Source organism: Desmodus rotundus, chromosome 4 (genome assembly GCF_022682495.2).
Source record: "Desmodus rotundus isolate HL8 chromosome 4, HLdesRot8A.1, whole genome shotgun sequence".
Lineage (NCBI taxonomy): Eukaryota > Metazoa > Chordata > Mammalia > Chiroptera > Phyllostomidae > Desmodus > Desmodus rotundus.
This window is the reverse complement of record NC_071390.1, coordinates 94,223,100-94,234,194: the sequence shown is the minus strand read 5'-3', so window position 1 is coordinate 94,234,194 and position 11,095 is coordinate 94,223,100.

Genomic DNA, 11,095 nt, shown 5'->3' with positions numbered 1-11,095 from the left:
CCTCCTAGATTATTTTACTTATATGACATTTTAGAAAACAATAACTAATCTATAGTGACAGAAAGCAGATCATTGGTTACCGTGGGATGGGGTGTAGGGAAGGGCAGAAGGGAACATTTTGAAGTGACCTGTCTGTTCATTATCTTGACTGTGGTCATGATACCATAAGTATATTTTCATGCATAAAAATATCAAATGGTATACTTTAAACATTCAATTTGTTGTGTATCAGTTATACTTCAATAATTGTATTAGAGGAAAAAAATTATTTTTGACCTAGCAAACAACCTCCTTGAGCCTGGAACAATGGCAGAAGTGAAGAGATTAGTACCTTGTCAGGTACTATTTTTAAAGATGATATCTTTATGAAGTGTGTGAACTTTTCTGATCTCCAGTCAACATGGCACAATTTGTTCATTTTAAGCTGCAATGGGAGTTTGCTTTTAGATAAAAAATAATTTCTAAGTAATGGATGATATTAAACAGGCTTTGTTTGGAACTTCCCCTCATTCTTATAATCCCTTGATCGAAACTTCTTTCTTTTCTATTGCTTCTATATCAAACACTACTTTAACCAAATAATCTGATACCTTTATTTGTCCAAGACAGTTTATGAAACCTAAATTTTTCAATCTTTGAAAGAATGTTATTGATTTAAATAATGAATGAAGCTTTAATCTAAAGGAATGAACTTACTCTTGTGATATTTCAGGTATCACAAATCAGGAAAAAGAAGTAATTGGAGGTTAGCAGAACTTCTAATTCTATAACAAAATTATCATGCACAGTGTTGCTCTTTTGCCTACCCAGCATCCACAGTCACTACTCCTGTATCTTGCCTACCCAGCATCCACAGTCACTACTCCTGTATCTTGCCTACCCAGCATCCACAGTCACTATTCCTATATCTTGCCTACCCAGCATCCACAGTCACTACTCCTGTATCTTGCCTACCCGGCATCCACAGTCACTATTCCTGTATCTTGCCTATCCAGCATCCACAGTCACTATTCTTGTATTTCAAAGGAAAATTATAAATTTGATTTTCTTTTATGGTTCATCTTTTTTCACTCATAATATTTGTGATGGGACCAACCTAGACTCCAGCATTAAGAATAATAAGGGCTTCTGTTTCTTCTCACAAGCAATTAGCTAGCCCAGGAATTTCCCTACCATCATTAACAATTATAAACCTAGACAAAATATATAAAATAAATTATTCAGAGAGAAGGTGATTGGCTATACAGGATTCTCATCCCTGAGAGGAGGATCATGAATATGACAGACTCCTAGAACTGTTGTAGTTTTACTACCTGGTCTGGGGCGAGAGAAACACTGAACCCTAGGAGGCACAGAAAAACTTGGTGAGGTAACAGAAATGTTTTATACTTCGATCCGGAGTTTCCCAGTGGAATTTCTATGATAGTGTACATTTATCAAAACTCATCAAATTGTACACATAAAATGGGTGAATGTTATCACATGTAGATTATATTTCAGGGCAACTTAAAAGGAAAAGCTGAAAAATAGTAGGCGTGAGACCCTGGCCAATTCATGCATTCCTTACTTCTAGACACAGGGATGATTTCATGGACTACACATTTGGTCTGACACAATCAAATGTAGATCAGCTTTTTGCCTTGTAGCTCTTTCCAAATGTATTTAACCGATCAGGTGTAAGTCTGGAGCTGCTCCCAACCATGTGGCTACCACGATGAGGAGTCAGCCTGAGAAGGAAGCCATATTCTACGCTTCACATTTAATCCCTGTAACCTCCCTAAAACATGGGTATTATTTCCTCACTTATAGATATGAAAACTGAGGGTTACAGAGATTCCTTTTCCCAAAGTCACACAACTAGCAAATAGAAAAGCAGCAGCCTGGGTGCACGTGATGCCAAACTTAAAGCTCAAAACTGTCATTTAAGTGAAAAAGGGATATAATGAAGGTCTATAATTTTACATTGTTCCATATATGATTGAAAAACATGACTTTGTGGCAGCCCTGACAAACCCTACATTCTCAATGTAGCTAATTAAAAAGAAAACTTTGAAATCACAAGAGATCCTAACGCCACAGTATACTCTTTTTTACAAATTGCTGTTGTTACTATGCATACATACCTATTTCCTATTTCCTAGGCTTTAAAAATTATTTTAACTGCATCAATAAGAATACAGATTGAGAAATTAATTGCAATAGGACTAAAAACAAACCAGGAAAACACACCCCTTTGCTTTAAGCAAGAATCTCCTGTGCACAGGCTCACACAAGCATGATCATTTGAGATGCCCTACATGGACTCATGGGACATGAAAACACTGGATAACCAGGAGCCTCATGAGGTATGCTCATGGAGAAAAGGACTACAGCATGTGATACTAAACTGGGACACACGTCCGAGCAGCATAATAATTTCAATGTCATTGTTATGCAGAGGAAAATGCTGTTCGTTTAGGTGCGCTGTGGCCATTATGCAAATATAATTCTCTGTGTCTAGCATAGTCTGATTTGCAACATGATGTATTCCCAGCCATGTTTCAGAAGCTCACCAAATCATCCTGTAACAAATACAAGCCATAATAACTGAGAGAGGAAAGTTAGCAAAAAATAGAATGGCTGAGGCTGAGAAAGCAAAATATCCAGTGTAGAAATATATTTTCTCTAAATAAATGGCAAAATTAAAAATAATTACAAGCAAAAGATACTGCTAACTTAACAGAATACAATACCTGATTTTTATATGGATATCTCTGACCTAAAGAAACCAAACCATTATGTTCCCAAAGCAAAGAGCTGTTGTTCTTTTACATTTAGGATAGTAGAGCCTTCTGTTAGAAATTCCTTAGCTCAGATTGTAAAAGAAAATGCACTTGCCAAAGCCACTATTCTTCGAAATACTCAATTTATTTAGAATAAAGCATCATATTTTATGCATACTCAAAGAGTAAAAACAGCTACAATTTCCTGGGCACTTACCATCTTCCAGACATTATTCTCAACGCTGTATTAACTCATGTAATCTTTACAACAACCCTGTGAGGTAAATAGCATTATCGTCCCCATTTTACAGCTGAGGAACCTGAGGCCCAAAGAGGTTAAGTCATCGCAGGTCACACCACGGTCAGATGCTAGAGGTGGGAGTGAGCTCAGGCATTCTGGTTATAGAGAGAGCACACTTTACCATTGCACCATACCGACTCTTCTGTGTGTGTAACATTGTGTGTGTGTGTAGTGTGGTGTGTTATGTGTCTATTTTTTCTATTTAAAAAATGTTTACATAAAATTTACCATCTTACCAATTTTTAACTGTACAGTTCAGTGGCATTAGCCACATTCACATTTTTGTGCAACCATCATCACCATCCATCTCCAAAAAATCTCTTCATCTTGCAGAACTGAAACTGCATCCGATTAAACAATGACTCGCCATTCTCTTCCCCTTCCTTCAGGCTCTGGCAAGCACCATTCTGCCTTCTGCGCATTAATTTGACTACGGCACGTACTTGTATCAGAGGAATTATACGCTATTTGTCTTTTTGTGACGGGCTTATTTTACTTAGCATAATATCCTCGAGTTTCATTCATGTTATAGCATGTGTCAAATTTTCTTTTTAAGGCTGAGTAGTATTCCATTGTATGTAAAGACCACATTTTGTTCACTCATCCATCGATGAACTCTTAGGTTGTGACCATGAATAATGCTGCTATGAACTGGCTATACCAATATCTTTGAGATCCTGTTTTTAACTATTTTGGCTCTATTCCCAGAAGTGGTATTATTGGATAACATAGTAATTCTATCTGTAATTTTTTGAGGAACTGCCATATTGTTTTCCATAGCAGCTTTTTACATACCCACCAACAATACAAAGAGTTTCAATTTCTCCATATCCTTGCCAACACTTGTTATTTTTTTTGATAGTAGTCATCTTAATTGGTGTGAAGTAGGGTATGTGTTTTAAATTCTTGGAAGTTTCCAGATTATGTAATTTGAACGACATATACTGTAGAGAACTTCATCTTGCTTTGAACATTTGCTATGACCATGTCCTGCTAAGAAAAAATGTAATGAGCATAAGACTCCATAATTTGTACCAGATGGCCCGTTGGGCACGTAATCTCCTGCTTTATATGTGAGACCCTGCTCTTCTGGCCACAACTGATTGGACCAAGAAATGACAACTGAGCCACAGGTTGACCAGGTGTCTCAGTGAAGAGGAGGCGTTCACAGGGGCATTACGCTGTACCTCCTCTCTAGCTTCTGCCCCGCAGTCTGTCTCTGTGGCTATCTCTCTTTAGAGGATTAAACTCACAAAATTTGAGTTTAATCCTGAGCATTAAACTCAGGTTTGAGTACTCTGAACATACCACTATTCTTTGCAACCTGAAAATGTCTAGCATGCACATTTCAAACAAAGAAATACACTTACTAATTAAAGCCAAAAAAAAAAAGCCTTTTGAGTTTTATAAGGTCATTCTGAAATTTTTAAGAAATTTTTAAATGTAACTTTAATGAGGCACTTCTGCTTTGCACAGCCATGTTCCTGTTGTTGTTTTGGTACACATCTCAAGAGCTTTATTTTATGTAACCAGGAAAATCAGAGGGAGGTTATAAGCACAAGGTATCTGAGAAGAAAATGAACACAGGATACTAAGCTCTTAATTAGAATTAGCAAAAAGCAGCCACAAAATTTCCAAAATAAATACTTCCACAAACACCAGCCACTTCCTCTGATTAAAAAATAATCAAGAAAAAGATTTTCTTATGTTCAATTTTGAGTTCCAACTTTCAAAATATTATTTCAGTAAATCAAATTTTAAACTGAGGATCCATCCTTACACATTCAGTAGCAAAGGGGGGAATATAACTGCTGTAATCATTTTTTCAATAGTATGCATAAAAGTTAACTTTTTTTTAAACGGCACTTTCCCTTCGTTCCCACATTTCCCCCTGCTGGCACACTTGTGCAACTGGTGTCTGTGGCACCGTCCTCCTGGTTAACTCACTCCACTGAACCAGAGGAACAAACATGCCACTTAAGTGTGCCTTTCTCTTCTGCTAATGGAAAGACAACAGCTAGTTCTGCGCCAATAGTTTTAAGCGGTGTCAAAATGAGGGGAGGGCCAGAGGTCAAACTACACTGATATTGAAATGCACATGGAAAACACTGAGGTATAAAATATATAGGAAAGAGCTCATGGTGGAGGCCAGAAATTTTAACCTCTCGCTGGAATTCTACATCTCAGCAGAGGCCATCTGTGTCCCCACTGGTGCAGTGTGTGAGCCAGGCCGACAGTGTCCATACCACCTTTTGATCCCAGTGGGGAATTACCACAGACCACAGGCTGAAAAGTAACAGGTGGTGGCCCTTACCATGCTCAGTTTGTTCAAATAATTTAAAGTGAAGCAGGCAGGGTGAGTAGGAGTAAATATTGACATACATGCCAACGAATATAAGTATGATGTCATCCTGCTTTTAATAAAGCCTTCCGAACTAAGGCATCGGTAGGAACACCAGCAACCATTTGTTGAGTGATTATTGCAGCAGCCACTTTGTACTCACTGACTTAATGTGTGCAGCAATCCCATGGGGTAGGAATTGTGTTCTGTATTTTACACTCGAAGGTCAGGTATTTCACCAAAAGCACAAAGTTAGTAAGTGACAGAATAAGTATTTAAAAGCCCATTTTACCAGACAACAAAAACCATACTTTCCCCATTATACTATACTTCATTTCATAGTAGCTACTAAATACATACTAAAAATAAATAACATAAAAAAACATCTTTTGAGTAAAACACTCCAAACGCTCCAGTGACAAAATGTTACATGTTCTGTGAAGGGTGCAATGTGTTCTTCTGTAGTACTTTCATTCCTGGCTCGATGGTTGCAAATGAGAAATTACAAGGCCAATGAACTCGGTTTACTATTTCCTAGCACAATTCATTCTGTCTTCAGCACAGAACAATTTCTTTACCTCTTGCCTTACTTTCTCTCCAGTGAACTGTTCATTCCCTTGTTTAGAGCCCAGGCACTCCTTTCTTAACAGCTATAACCTCCTTCCCTCCAGTCTACTAACACCATAGCCAAAGTTATTTTCCATGCTTACCACTCTCATGTTCTACTTCAATACGAAATCCCAAAGGTTTTCCATGGTTCTACTAAGTACCTAAATGGTGGTTGTTTCCTTCAGGAACTCACTTGACCACATCTATCTGTTCTCGCTGCTGCTATAACCCAGCTGTTTTGGATTATGGATTATGGATTATCAATTACAGAAGATGGAATACACCTTCCATCCTAGAAAAGCCAGCTCCCTTACATTCCCCCTTATCCCAAAGTCAGGCACACTGTTCCAAGTCACATTTGCAGCATGAGTTGTGAAAGAAAAATGCAAATTTGGCAAAGGCTTCCTTGTATTTTACAAAGTCCTTTGAAGAGATCTACTTCACTGTTCACACAAAGGAATCCCTCTTCACATATTGTTGAATTTGAAAATGAGCTCGAGGCTGAGAGGCCATTCCAAGTGGATTTGCTAAATCAGTTTTTATTCTGAGGCTGACAAGTGACAGTGTCTTCTGGCAAGAAGAGCGTTCCAGTTAAAACAGAAGCTGGCCTCTGGTTTGCCCCACTGCCTCTATTATCAGCATTCTTCCTTGTTTTCAAATCTGAACTTCAAAGAGAATGAGCTCCACTTGAGGATTGGAAGAGGGTGCTCCTCTGAGCCAGGCAATGTTCTTTCCTATTCACAGCTGCTCCTGGGCCAAACTGCAGTGGGTTTGTTCATTTATTCGGTATGACAGCCAATGTGACAGCCAGGGAAGCAACTTCAACTCCACCCAGCAGTTCGCCATTGGAACTCATCACAATGCGCGTTGGGACACTTGCAATGTCGCACCTGCTCTTTTTCTCTGGGATCGTAATCTGTAAAGCCACAATAGCCAGAACTGCCAGTGTCCATAATTTTTATTCTGTAAAAAGGACTTGCCTCTTACAAAAAGGCAACACAAAGTAAAGCCAAGAGAAGGGAGGAGCCCTGCCAATACCATGTGAGCTCTTGGATTCAGCCAAGCCTGAAGACAGAATTACCCCTTGGACTTTCTAGTGATATGAGCTAATAAAACCCTACGCTTTCTTAGCTTGAGCAAGGTGAGTTGGATTATTTCTGTCATTTGCAAATGCATTACCTCTAAATAATAAACAGTCTATTTCCCGATGGAAAGCAGATGGCCATCTCAAATTAGAAAATGCTAGGGAATTTTTTAAATTAAGGTTTTATTGCAGAGGTGTAGATAGGGTAGATCAGAACCACAAGGGTTGTGCATTAACCCACAGCTGGTTATAACAATGCTGTCATCACCTGTAGGCCTAAAAGGATGAGGGGAAGGACCAACTACCAAAACATAAAAGGAGACTCAGGCAAACAAAGTTACTTTGAAGTAAATGGTGATATTGAGTCAAAGGACACAGGTAGTTTAAAGTGAACTCACAAGAAAAGAGCCATGGGGATAAACACATCAATCTCACTGTAGTTCTGACCTTCTGCCTGGGATCCCTGCTGGCCATAGTCAGCTGAAAGTCCGAGAAGCCTGTGATGTAGCCCACACAAATCCATCTCCCAGGGCATTGATCAAAATTTAAAAGGGTGAGAGTTGATCTGTAGTTCAAATGATAGATATTCAGCACAGCCTACATACTTTGCCCCTTACCACTCATTCTTGTCCTTCATCCCGTTGAAAAACGCATGGTTTCATGTGATAAGGTCCCATCAACTGTTTTATTATCATGGACTGATAATAATTCCATCATATTGTCACCTGTCTTTCAAGGTCACCACTGAGTGTGATTGTTGTGTAGTATGTTGTCCTTCAGCTGGTGCCAGCAAGGCATGGAGATCATCTATCCATAAATCAGGCCTATGATTTTGCCTTCATAATTAACAAGTAATTTTGAACTCTCCCTGAAGTCATTGGTGTGGATGAGGAAAACATGGCAAAGCAGTAGAAGCAGGCACAATATGAGTCTGAGCTGCCTGTTCCTGCAGTGATGAAGATGCACTGGGCTGAACACTGCTTTGATTTTATAACATAATATTATTGTTTCTGTTCAACTTTAACTTCTGCTGATTAAATGGTACTTCATATGTGATGGGAATTTCAGGTTGCATAGCGATTTTACATTCTATGTCAGGTGTTCAGTGTCTACCAGAGCCTGGAAAAAAGGTGTCAGTAAATAAGGACATGACCTTATTCCAGATCCCTGGGTATCCATGCTCTTGCTTTTTCTATTGAATTTGTTAAACATGCAAAGGAGATCTCTACCGTAATTTTTTTACTTATACTGTCCCATACTATAGGACCCAGATAGCAGAGCAATCTCCATTGCAGTCTAGAGCTGCTACAGAGCCCATTCTTATTATAGCTCACACTCAAAACTTATAACATTATGAAGTACTAATAAATGGTGAGAGGATCACACACCAAAATATGCATTGTCTGCAAAATCTTAACGGGTCTTAAGTGTATACCTTTTTCTATGTAGAGAGTATTGTGCAAAGTATAGCAACTTGTCCCTCACATCAGGAAGGAAGTCATATTATTCCTACTGCAGGAATTTCAGACCCTGAAATTTTATAGTTCGTAGTTCTACCCTCTAGAATACACATGTCTTATTAAGATATCTAGAGTGTTTGCTACTTCCTGCTTACCAGACCTAGTTAGCAATGTCATCATTGTGCAGTAGATGAGTGAAATATTTGTGAAATTGAATAATCAAGGTCCATCTAGATTATGCTATAACATTGAGTTGGAAAGTTGACATAGCCTTTGGGCAAAATAAAAATATACTGCAGTCCCTGCCATATAAACACAAACCACTTCTGATTTTCCTCACTGATTGAAAAGCACAGCTGCAAATATAATCACCACATCATTAAATTTTCTATAATCAACTATTATTCTCCATGATACATATGGTTTTATACCAAGCAAATAGGCATGTTAAATAGTATGTGGTAAATATGTTCTCATTTTGCTGATGCTTTCCTTTACTGTGTAAAAACATTTTAGTTTGATTTACAATTTAGTCCCATTTGTTTATTTCTTCTTTGCTTCCCCTGCCCAAAGCCATATACCAGAAAAATAGAACATACTCATCAATACATCTGATAAGGGTTTAATATCCAAAATTTATTTAAAAACTTATAAAACTGAATACCCAAAAACAAACAAACAAGCAATCCAATTAAGAAATAAGCAAAGGACCTGAATAGACGTTTCTTCAAAGAGGACACACACATATGAAGAGATGCTCCTCATCACTAATCATCAGAGAGAAGCAAATTAAAGCCACAATGAGATATCCCCTCACACCTTTCAGAACGACTGTCATCAATAAAGCAACAAACAACAAGTATTGGTGAGGATGTGAGAAAAGGGAACCCTTGTGCACTTTATTGGGAATGCAGATTGGCACCATCGCTGTCAAAAGCAATGTGGAGATACCTCAAAAAATAAAAAATGGAACTGCCTTGTGACCTGGCAATTCCATTTCTGGGAATGTATCTGAAGAAACCCAAAACACATGGGGAGAAAATGCAGACAATTGTAACTGAATAAAAATAAATTAATTAATTAAAAAAAGAAACCCAAAACACTAATTCAAAAGAACATAAACACCCCTGTGTTCATAGCAGTGTCATTTACAATAGCTAAGGTTTGGAAGCAGCCCAAGTGCCCATCAGTAAATGAGTGGATAAAAAAGCTGTAGTACATTTACAAAATGGAAATTTTTACTCAGCTGTAAAAAAGGAGGAAATCTTACCTTTTGGGACAGCATGGATGGACCTGGAGAACATTATGCTAAGTGAAATAAGCCAGTCAGAGAAGGAGAAATACTATATGATTTCACTTACATGTGGAATCTAATGAACAAAATGAACTAACAAACAAAGTGGAGACTCCTGGGTAGAGAGAACACACTGACAGCTATCAAAGGGGAGGGGAGTGGGGCTGGGTGAGAAGGGTGAAGGGATTAAGCAAACATTAAAAAAAAAAAAAAGAAAGAAAGAAAGAAAGATTCATGGACACAGACAATAGTATAGTGATTGCTAGAGGGAAGGGGCTTGGGAGGAGGGAGAAGAAGGTAAAGGGGGGATAAGTGGTGATGGAAGGCAATGAGATGGTAAACACAGAATACAATATACAGATGATTATTGTAGATTGTACACCTGAAACCTGTGCAATTTTCCGAACAACACCACCCCAATAAATTCAATAATAACTAAATAAATAAATATGTGGTAAGCATAACCATTTTATTTCTCAAAATTTTGAAAGTGACACTAATCTCTATAATATCTCCAGGGATTAGACATTGTTTTTGGTTTGTTATATTATTGGGGAGGGGGAGGAAGGATTGGAAGCAGTTTTGGGGGTTTCTACTTGATCTTTTCTGTCATAACATCCCTCGCTTCACAGGTCAGAGTGCCAGTATGTGAATTATGTCTCTTCCTAAATGTGTTAATTCCCCGATACTTTTTGGATAAGGAATTAATGACAGTATTTACCCCCAGTCCTCCTATGACTACTATTAGATTTAAGCCATGATTATGTCTGTTACTTGGCTTGTACGAGTCCCTGCTCATTAGGATACAGAGTTATTTTAGGTCCTGAGGGACTAGCTTCAGTTTATACAAAGGGCTGGGCATTTACTTTTTGGTCAGTACACAGTCACAGTAATAAATGGCTTCAGATCTCTCAGGAAGTCTTGGGGAAAGATTAGCAGGGTTGATAGGTCCATATTAGCAGGGTTGATAGGTCTTTCCTCAAAGGGACTTGCACTAGCCCTCTGTTAAGAGGCTTCAGGTTTTTGAGCCAATTTAGATTCAGAAATTGGATAGAAGGCATGGAGCGCATTTCAAAAATTTGACTTAGGTTTTTGCACTGTGAGCCAAAAATTTTTCCACTTACTTATGTCAAACAGTCCACTGGTAGTCTGCCATTTATTTTAATGCTGAGACTCCCTCATCAAGTAAGCAATTTCACAGATCCTTCCGATCTAAATTCTATGATTATATCATGCCAGTTTCA